The sequence below is a fragment of the Bufo bufo genome, chromosome 3, assembly GCF_905171765.1.
Source record: "Bufo bufo chromosome 3, aBufBuf1.1, whole genome shotgun sequence".
Classification (NCBI taxonomy): Eukaryota; Metazoa; Chordata; class Amphibia; order Anura; family Bufonidae; genus Bufo; species Bufo bufo.
In genome coordinates, this window is record NC_053391.1 from 678,070,226 (window position 1) to 678,082,283 (window position 12,058).

A 12,058-nucleotide genomic window follows, 5' to 3' on the forward strand; every position below is an offset into this window, starting at 1 on the left:
GCTGGCTTTCTGGAAGGCACTGACGGCAGAGGAAACATCTTTCATGACCAGGTCCTGGCTACTCATTGCCACAAGTCTCTTAGCTTCTGTATCCACATAAGCCCCATCAACTGGTTCAACAGATACATCTTCCATCTTCTCTGCCTCGGTCAGCACCCCGGTGCCACCATCTCCAGACCCATTCTTAACAGGCTCTGGCTTAGACTTCTTTAACTCATAGATGTTATTCCCAACATCTTTGGAACTCATGAGATCTTCCATCTCTGTTCTGAGTTGCTTGTTCAGCCTCTCACATTCACCTCGCTCCTCAAGCTCTTTTTCAAGGGATCAAGCCAAGTAGAGGAACTCCTGTTCCAGATGCTCTTCACTCTGCTCTGCTGCAGCCGATGTAGGAGTATCACCATTCTCTTTTGGATACCCTGTGGGGGTTCCACCCAGGGTCCCTTTAACCTCTTTAGGACACATGACGTACCGGTACGGTATGTTGTCCCGGAACTTAAGGACACATGACGTAACGGTACGTCATGTGTATTTCCGATCACCGCCGCCCGGCGGGCGGTGATCGGAATAAGGTGCCTGCTCAAATCATTGAGCAGGCACCTTGGCTAAAAGCGCGGGGGGGTCCTGTGACCCCCCCCCCATGTCGGCGATCGCCGCAAACCGCAGGTCAATTCAAACCTGCGGTTTGCGGCTTTTTATGTTGCGGACGTTGTCGGTGGCACCATCGGGTCCCCATGGGGCTGTAGCGGGGACCTGATGGCATGGAAGGCAGCGCGATGCCTTCCTGAGGCATTGCCGCTGCCTTCCTGTGACGTGCCTGTGAGATCCAGCCCCCTGGATCTCACAGGCCGGAAGCTGTATGAGTAATACACACACAGTATTACTCATACAGCCAATGCATTCCAATACAGAAGTATTGGAATGCACTGTAAAGGATTAGACCCCCAAAAGTTGAAATCCCAAAGTGAGACAAAAAATAAAGTGAAAAAAAAGTTGAAAAAATAAAGTTTTCCCCCAAAAAAATTAAAAGTTTCAAGTAAAAATAAACAAAAACGTCATTTTCCTCAAATAAAGTTTAAAAAAATTGGTAAAAAATAGGGGGGGCAAAAAAAGAAAGGTGACATATTAGGTATCGCCGCGTCCGTATCGACCGGCTCTATAAACATATCACATGAACTAACCTCTCAGATGAACACCGTAAAAAATAAAAAATAAAAACTATGCTAAATAAACCATTTTTTGTCACCTTACATCACAAAAAGTAAAACGGCAAGCGATCAAAAAGGCGTACGCCAACCAATCTAACCGTCACCTCATCCCGCAAAAAATGAGCCCCTACCTGAGACAATCACCCAAAAAATAAAAAAACTATGGCTCAGAATATGGAGACAATAAAACATCATTTTCTTTTGTTTTAAAAAAGCTGTTATTGTGTAAAACTTACATAAATAAATAAAAAGTATACATATTAGATATCGCCGTGTCCGAATCGACCGGCTCTATAAAAATATCACATGACCTAACCCCTGAGATGAACACCGTAAAAAATAAAAAATAAAAACTGTGCTAAATAAACCATTTTGTGTCACCTTACATCACAAAAAGTGTAATAGCAAGCGTTCAAAAAGTCATATGCACCCCAATATAGTGCCAATCAAACCGTCATCTCATCCCGCAAAAAATGAGACCCAACCTAAGATAATCGCCCAAAAAACTATGGCTCTCAGAATATGGAGACACTAAAACATGATTTTTTTTGTTTCAAAAATGAAATCATTGTGTAAGGGCTGTTTCACACGAGCGGATGCCGTGCGTGACATCCGCTCCGTGAATGTCAGCCAAGACCCGATGCAGACTACAGAAGCACGGAGCAGTAACATGACTGATAATGCTCCGTGCCTCTCTGTGATCTCTTTACTACGAAATCACAGTGAGATAAAGTTGTCACTGTGATTTCGTAGTAAAGAGATCACAGAGAGGCACGGAGCATTATCAATCATGTTAATGCTCCGTGCTTCTGCTGTCCGCATCGGGTCTTGGCTGTCATTCACGGAGCGGATGTCACGCACGGCATCCGCTCGTGTGAAACAGCCCTAAAACAAAAATAAATAAAAAGTATACATATTAGGTATCGCCGCGTCTGTGACAACCTGGTCTATAAAAATACCACATGATCTAACCTGTCAGATGAATGTTGTAAATAAAATAAAAAATAAAAAACTGTGCCAAAACAGCTATTTCTTGTTACCTTGCCTCACAAAAAGTGCAATATAGAGCATCCAAAAATCATATGTACCCTAAAATAGTACCAACAAAACTGCCACCCTATCCCATAGTTTCTAAAATGGGGTCAATTTTTGGGAGTTTCTACTCTAGGGGTGCATCAGGGGGGCTTTAAATGGGACATGGTGTCAAAAAAACCAGTCCAGCAAAATCTGCCTTCCAAAAACCGTATGGCATTCCTTTCCTTTTGCAGTTTAAGACCACATATGTAATGAGTTTTGATTGGCTGTTAACCCTTGCTTTGTAACTGGAAAAAAATTATTAAAATTGAAAATCTGCTGTCTCCCCACTCAGCTCTCGTCACGTCAGGTATAACTGTCATATGGTTGCTACTAGTGACTGCCTGAATTTCGCAATACCTTGACATGGTAGCTTTCCTCTTTGCGTTGCTAACGGGCACAGCACATACATTATACACTCACCTAAAGAATTATTAGGAACACCTGTTCTATTTCTCATTAATGCAATTATCTAGTCAACCAATCACATGGCAGTTGCTTCAATGCATTTAGGGGGGTGGTCCTGGTCAAGACAATCTCCTGAACTCCAAACTGAATGTCAGAATGGGAAAGAAAGGTGATTTAAGCAATTTTGAGAGTGGCATGTTTGTTGGTGCCAGACGGGCCGGTCTGAGTATTTCACAATCTGCTCAGTTACTGGGATTTTCACGCACAACCATTTCTAGGGTTTACAAAGAATGGTGTGAAAAGGGAAAGACATCCAGTATGCGGCAGTCCTGTGAGCAAAAATGCCTTGTGGATGCTAGAGGTCAGAGGAGAATGGGCCGACTGATTCAAGCTGATAGAAGAGCAACGTTGACTGAAATAACCACTCGTTACAACGGAGGTATGCAGCAAAGCATTTGTGAAGCCACAACACGTACAACCTTGAGGCGGATGGGCTACAACAGCAGAAGACCCCACCGGGTACCACTCATCTCCACTACAAATAGGAAAAAGAGGCTACAATTTGCACGAGCTCACCAAAATTGGACTGTTGAAGACTGGAAAAATGTTGCCTGGTCTGATGAGTCTCGATTTCTGTTGAGACATTCAAATGGTAGAGTCCGAATTTGGGGTAAACAGAATGAGAACATGTATCCATCCTCTGATGGCTACTTCCAGCAGGATAATGCACCATGTCACAAAGCTTGAATCATTTCAAATTGGTTTCTTGAACATGACAATGAGTTCACGGTACTAAAATGGCCCCCACAGTCACCAGATCTCAACCCAATAGAGCATCTTTGGGATGTGGTGGAACGGGAGCTTCGTGCCCTGGATGTGCATCCCTCAAATCTCCATCAACTGTAAGATGGGTCCGTGAAAAAACACGGATGCACACAAGATTGGCATCCGTGTCCGTGATCCGTTTCCGTAGGCTACTTTCATACAGACGGATCCGAAGATCCATATAGAAAAGAAGATGGCTTCGGCAGCATTCCGCAATATCAAAACGATCCTTTATTCGTACCTCCAGACACAATTGGCAACGTTTCGACTGTACACCAGTCTTTGTCAAGCCTAATGACATACATTCTGGTAGGCATATATATACCCCCCACATAAAAGACACACCCCGTTACATCATCAGTACAAATCACTGCACAATAGTATACACATGTTGATATTACAACTCACAGTTAATGATATGTCCACCCCGCTCGTGTTGTTCACCTCGGCGTTCCAATATCTGTAATGCGCAGCCGCATCTCAATGTATTTGCATATCGGAAGTGTCATACGTTGCCATGACTCCCGGCGGCGCACGTGTCTCCAGCCAATGTGCTGCAGGACGCACTCACTGACGTCACAGCTTGTGCGTCCACCCCATGACCCACACTCAAGTGCGCACATCAGTGCGTCAATAGCGTTAGTCACGTAGGGTACGCAGCCAATGAAGACCCGGCGCGAACATCGGCGCCATGGCAACGATGACGCCACGGTCACCACTACTTATTACATGTGTGATCTGTATCTGAAGTGGCCGGGTCTATATATTACAGAACCTCCGCTCACAACGATAATCACATGACTATAGAGGGAAATTAATCATGACCCCACATATACACGCACATAACAGCTAATGGAAAAATACATAACCTCATAAGTGTGGTGCACAATAACCACACATAACCATCATCTGGATGGTGTATCCCATATATACATCACATATGGACCATCAACATGGTCCTTTGACATATAGACTAAAGACTGTTGCACCAGGGATGTGCCACATATATATTTAAAAACATGATGTCACTATACTGAGAGGACAAAACAGTGACAATCATCAATCGATGGATGCGACATTAAACTCTAAATTCAGGCCAAAAGGTTGGAGGGACCTGAGGGTATGGATCCATTTAAGTTCCTTCTTCCTCAGGATTCCCTTCCTGTCCCCACCCCTTCTCAAGTATCCTACACTGTCAATAACTCGAAATCTCAATTGATTAATGGAATGTTTACAGTCAATGAAGTGTTTTGCAACCGGTTTGTCAAGTGCACCTGTTCTAATTGTGCTTTTGTGTTTGTTAATTCTTTCCCTCAATTCCATCGTGGTCTCCCCCACATAGATCAAACTGCATGGGCACTGTATCATGTAAACCACATCCGTGGATTTACATGTAAAATGACCTTTGATCTTAAACCGTTTACCACTGTAGGGATGTGTAAAACCATCACCTTTCATGATGCCACCGCAGTTGCAACATGAAAGGCAAGGGAAATTACCATTCCTCAGTGGTGCTAGCCTTTTCTGTCTTTCGATGTCCTTCCCCCCTATATCCGCCTTCACCAATCTATCGCGTAGGTTAGGGCTCCGTTTGTATGCCATCATTGGGGGAACTGAAAATTCAGTGACTGCAGGCAATCCTTTCTGTAGGATCCGCCATTCCTGTCGTAGGATGTTGGCTATATTGCCGCTATCACCCCCATAGATGGATACAAATGGAATGCGGGGGGTCTCCTGTTTTTGGGATTTCCTTACCAGAGTGGCACTACGTTCCATGGATGTAATCCTATGCTTGGTACGGTTGATCAATTTGATGGGATATCCTCTCCTGCTGAACTTATTACACATCTCATCTACCCTAATACCAAAGAGGGTGTCATCCGATACGATACGGCGTACCCTAAGTAGCTGACTCCACGGGAGGGAGCTCACCATGTTCCGAGGGTGACTACTGTCATACATTAACAAGGTATTCCTGTCCGTAGGTTTTTGGAAGAGATCAGTACAGATCCTTCCATTGTGCACCTGAATTCGGACGTCAAGGAACTGCAGCTCACGGGCAGAATGCATCACGGTGAACTGCAGGTCCCGGACCCCAGAATTCAGGTGCGCATGAAACTCATCCAGTTCAGGCACGGTGCCAGTCCAAATCAAGAAAATGTCGTCGATGTAGCGCCACCAGCACAGGACTCTCTCAAAAAATATGGAGCGATACACCAGCCGATCCTCGACCTCCGCCATGAAGATGTTTGCGTAGGTGGGGGCCACATTGGACCCCATCGCCACACCCCGCTTTTGCTGGTAGAAGGTGTCACCGAAGAGAAAGTAATTCCTCCTCAGGACAACCTCCAAGAGGGCGTGGATCAGCCGGCGCGCCCCAAGAGAGAGCCCCGTGCCGGCCAGGGCCACATCGACGACATTTAAACCATAGGAGTGATCAATGGATGTATACAGGGATACAACATCAAAACTCACAAGTAAAAATTCCGCCGGCAAGTCAAGTGAATTCAGTTTAGTCAAGAAATGGCCAGTATCCCTGACATAGGAGGGGGCCGTGGTCGCGTGGATCCGTAATACCTTGTCCAGAAAGATGGATACAGGATTGAAGATGGAGCCCCTGCCCGACACTATGGGTCGGCCAGGGGGATCCACAAGGCTCTTGTGGATCTTTGGTAAGACATATATCACAGGGGTGATTGGATGGCTTACACGCAAAAAGCTGTTTAATTCATCATCAATGATTCCCTGGCTGAGAGCCTCATCCAATAGCACCCCTATGACACCTGCTATGTCCCACCTTGGATCCTTACTCAGCATCTCATAGACATTGTCATCCCTTACCTGCCTTGTGATCTCATCAGTATATTTACATGTGTCCATCACGACCACGGCACCCCCCTTGTCAGCTGGTTTAATCGTCAATTGTTTGTTATGTTCCAGTTCAAGAACAGCCCGTCTCTCATCTTGAGATAGGTTGTGTCTGAACTGGTGGGTACCCTCCACCCTCAATTGATCGATACGTTTTCTGACAAAACTGATATATGTTTCCACCACATGGTTGTTTTGTGGTGGAAGAAAATGACTTTTATTGCGTAATTCGAAATTCCTACACATCAAAGTATCAGTGGATACAACAGTGGATACATCAGACTGACTGGCAGATACATCAGTATTTCTAGCTGAAAAGAAAGCTTTTAATCTCAAGCGTCTAAAAAACTTTTGTAAGTCGAGCTCAAATTCGAACCAGTCCCGTGAGGTTGTAGGGCAGAATGTCAAGCCACGGCTTAGTACACTAATTTGTGCTTTATCAAGCTGAAAAGAGGAGATGTTCACTACCAGATTCATCATTTCCGCTGTCCGCGTCTCGTTACTCTCCCCTGAATGTGGGTGCAGGCCTCTGTTGGTATTGGGGGAAGGGTCCTTGTTGGATCGGTGGTGTTTCCTACCACCCCTTCTGTATCGCCCTCCCCTCTTTTCCTGCTTGGGCCTAAAAAATTGGACGCACCTGATTCATCAGCAGAATCGGATTCACCAGTACTAAAGCCGAATTTACCTTGATCAAAGCGTTTGCCGCGTCTACGCCTATTAAACCTTTGTGGTTGAGATGCCTGCCAGTTATATATTTTACCAGACTGGTAATCCTCCAAGTCCCTATGCCACTTATCTCTCTTGATGTGTTCCACTTCCAACTTGTGTCGGGCAATGTGTTGAGTGGTCTTTTCTTTGTATACTGTATAATCCTCAATACTCACAAGGTCCCGAATCTGGGTATCCAACTCGGCTGTGGTTTTCTTCAGGTTGTCAACCTCTTTCTGTAAAAAGTCTATGTTTAATAACATTAATTCAAAAGAGTATTGGTTGTTGATTGCTTCAAAGGCTTTACAAAAATCACCATTGGTAGGGAATAAATTGGGGCGAAGGTTAGATCTAAGTCCCCTCGGTATCCTTTGTTGCTTATAATATTCTCTTAAAGTGATTAGATGAAGTTCCATAGTGTTTAATCTTTTGAGATCTTGCTCCGCTTTGCGTTTCAGGATATCAACGGAGGGGGAACTCAAAAAGGCCACATCACATCCATCTACATTGATAAGCCGCTGTATGTCCTCATCAGTATATACATACATGTGTCTTTGCGAGGTATCCATATTCTTACTTGGACCTGGGGGACCCTCCATGATGAAAATCACCACTGCGTCCAGCTCCCTAGTGCACGCCTCTCGGATCAGATAAAGATGCAAGAAGTAGTGTAGAGGCAGCACTATACGGTATCCAGATAATGCGTCTATATCAATGCAACAGCCTAGCCGTAGGCCCTTGATCCATCAGGCCATGAAATACACATATAGAAAAGAAGATGGCTTCGGCAGCATTCCGCAATATCAAAACGATCCTTTATTCGTACCTCCAGACACAATTGGCAACGTTTCGACTGTACACCAGTCTTTGTCAAGCCTAATGACATACATTCTGGTAGGCATATATATACCCCCCACATAAAAGACACACCCCGTTACATCATCAGTACAAATCACTGCACAATAGTATACACATGTTGATATTACAACTCACAGTTAATGATATGTCCACCCCGCTCGTGTTGTTCACCTCGGCGTTCCAATATCTGTAATGCGCAGCCGCATCTCAATGTATTTGCATATCGGAAGTGTCATACGTTGCCATGACTCCCGGCGGCGCACGTGTCTCCAGCCAATGTGCTGCAGGACGCACTCACTGACGTCACAGCTTGTGCGTCCACCCCATGACCCACACTCAAGTGCGCACATCAGTGCGTCAATAGCGTTAGTCACGTAGGGTACGCAGCCAATGAAGACCCGGCGCGAACATCGGCGCCATGGCAACGATGACGCCACGGTCACCACTACTTATTACATGTGTGATCTGTATCTGAAGTGGCCGGGTCTATATATTACAGAACCTCCGCTCACAACGATAATCACATGACTATAGAGGGAAATTAATCATGACCCCACATATACACGCACATAACAGCTAATGGAAAAATACATAACCTCATAAGTGTGGTGCACAATAACCACACATAACCATCATCTGGATGGTGTATCCCATATATACATCACATATGGACCATCAACATGGTCCTTTGACATATAGACTAAAGACTGTTGCACCAGGGATGTGCCACATATATATTTAAAAACATGATGTCACTATACTGAGAGGACAAAACAGTGACAATCATCAATCGATGGATGCGACATTAAACTCTAAATTCAGGCCAAAAGGTTGGAGGGACCTGAGGGTATGGATCCATTTAAGTTCCTTCTTCCTCAGGATTCCCTTCCTGTCCCCACCCCTTCTCAAGTATCCTACACTGTCAATAACTCGAAATCTCAATTGATTAATGGAATGTTTACAGTCAATGAAGTGTTTTGCAACCGGTTTGTCAAGTGCACCTGTTCTAATTGTGCTTTTGTGTTTGTTAATTCTTTCCCTCAATTCCATCGTGGTCTCCCCCACATAGATCAAACTGCATGGGCACTGTATCATGTAAACCACATCCGTGGATTTACATGTAAAATGACCTTTGATCTTAAACCGTTTACCACTGTAGGGATGTGTAAAACCATCACCTTTCATGATGCCACCGCAGTTGCAACATGAAAGGCAAGGGAAATTACCATTCCTCAGTGGTGCTAGCCTTTTCTGTCTTTCGATGTCCTTCCCCCCTATATCCGCCTCCCCCCGCCCCCCCGATCATTGGTGGCAGCGGAGAGTTCCGATCGGAGTCCCAGTTTAATCGCTGGGGCTCCGATCTCTAACCATGGCAACCAGGATGCTACTGCAGTCCTGGTTGCCATGGTTACTTAGCAATATTAGAAGTATCATACTTACCTGCTGCGATGTCTGTGACCGGCCGGGAGCTCCTCCTACTGGTAAGTGACAGATCATTAAGCAATGCGCCGCACAGACCTGTCACTTACCAGTAGGAGGATCTCCCGGCCGGTCACAGACAACGCAGAAGGTAAGTATGATGCTTCTAATATTGCTAAGTAACCATGGCAACCAGGACTTCAGTAGCGTCCTGGTTGCCATGGTTACCGATCGGAGCCCCAGCGATTAAACTGGGACTCTGATCGGAACTCTCCGCTTCCACCAATGATCGGGGGGGGGAGGGGAGGCCGCACACTGGCCACCAATGATAATACAATAGAGGGAGGGAGGGGGGGCCGGGGGGGCTGCATACTGGCCACCAATGATATTCAAACTGGGCAGGGAGGGTGGTTATGCCCCCTGCTGCCTGGCAGCCCCTGATCTCTTACAGGGGGCTATGATACGCACAATCAACCCCTTCAGGTGCGGCACCTGAGGGGTTAATTGTGCGGATCACAGCCCCCTGTAAGAGATCGGGTGCTGCCAGGCAGCAGGGGGCAGTCATGTACACAGTTCGTAGTATATTCTAACTTGAAGCGTCCCCATCACTATGGGAACGCCTCTGTGTTAGAATATACTGTCGGATATGAGTTTTCACAATGTAACTCAAATCCGATGGTATATTCTAACATAGAGGCGTTCCCATGGTGATGGGGACGCTTCAAGTTAAAATATTCATCGGATTGGAGAAAACTCTGATTCTATGGCATAATAGGGACTCCTGACTTTACATTGAAAGTCAATGGGGGACGGATCCATTTGCAATTGCACCATATTGTGTCAACGTCAAACGGATCCGTCCCCATTGACTTGCATTGTAAGTCAGGACGGATCCGTTTGGCTCCGCACGGCCAGGCGGACACCAAAACGACTTTTTTTTCATGTCCGTGGATCCTCCAAAAATCAAGGAAGTTCCACGGACGAAAAAATGGTCACGGATCACGGACCAACGGAACCCCGTTTTGCGGACCGTGAAAAAATACTGTCGTGTGCATGAGGCCTAAGGGAGGCAGATTTCTAAAAAGGCATTTGCCTGTACATATGACTATGTCTCACCAACACTGAACTGTAGTGAAAGGCAACAAGTCCAAGAAAACAGAGCAAAATGTCTCCAACTATGTTGCAAATTCCAGTTTGTTCAGAAGATACAAGAACACCGATAGGGCTGTAATGACAAGCTGGCATTTAAGGACAGTGACTGGTCATACAACGTCTCTTTAGCCCCATTAATCCCTATATGAGAGACCAACGTGCTAAGTGACGCGGTGCACCATAACAGGCCCCTGCCCGGCAAGGTAGAAACTGAAATGAAATTAGGAAAATTAAGAAAACAAATCAGAAAAGGTCAAATTTGTTCCACTGTCTGAAAAAAAAGACCTCCACATCCCATCCCAAAAGGATCCCTCCCTCCCTGGAAAGCCCACAAACTAAACAGAAAATAAGAATAAATTGACTTCCTGAAAAGACCCCCCCCAAACCACCCTTTTTGGTATTAAATAAAATTAATAATTAGCAACCGTATGGTATGTCTCAAAACAGGGGTAATTGCAGAGGCCTGGTTGTAATGGGCCATGTTTGCTACACACCCGGCATCGTTTCTGAGGACATGTCTTGCTGGCAGTGGCAGGGACGGGGGGAGGGAAGTGGCGTTCTGAAAGCCTTAGAACATCCTCAGATTCAAAGGCTTGCCCAGGTGCGGGGGACTTAAACAGGAGACTCTCAACCACCTTCTCCTGGAACTCAAGGAAGTTGAGGGATCCTTGGGCCTTTTTAAATAAAACTAAACTATTATAGGTAGCAATCTGAATGAGGTTGACTGCTAACTTTTTATACCAGGCCCTGTTTTTTCGCTTCACCAGGTAGGGTTGAATCACCTGGTCCGAGAGGTCTCTACACCTCCCATAAATGTATTATAATCTGTCACACAGACCGGTTTGTGTTTGTCAGCAGTAGCCCCCCTCTCCCTAACTGCTAATGTGGTGTCTGCGTGCACGATGGTCAGCATGAAGACATCCTCCCTGTCCTTCCACTTCACTGCAAGCAGCTGGTCACTTGCAAGGGCGAAGGATGTTTCTCTCTCCAAACGCTTGGACACCATAGGTTGTGGGTATCCCACTCTATTTTTACGGACTGTCCCACAAGGCCCTGTGTTTGCAGTATGGAGGGATTTAAAAAGGGGTATGCTGCTATAAAAATTATCCGTGTACACGTGGTACCCTTTGTGTAGGAATGGTGCCAATAGATCCCACACCATTTTTCCCGATGTCCCAATATTTTCGGGGCAGCCTGGGGGGGTTAAGTTGGGAGTCTCTGACAGACCGCAGGTGTAACCGGCCGAGCTCTCACACACCTTATATAATTTTACCCCATATCTGGCACGCTTGGAGGGAATAAACTGACGGAATGAAAGGCGACCTTTAAAACTGAAGGGATTAATCGACGGATAGATTTTTATTGGGGTATATAATTTTAAGAATAAATCCCTAAGGAGGGAAATAAGGGTCTCAGTTTATTTAGGCGGTTGTAGGCTGGGTCAGGTCTGGGGGGGACTTGGGAATTGTCCGAAAAATGCAAAAACGCATTTGGGCTTCATAGCGTTTTCGGGACATAACTGCTGCAAACATAGGGGT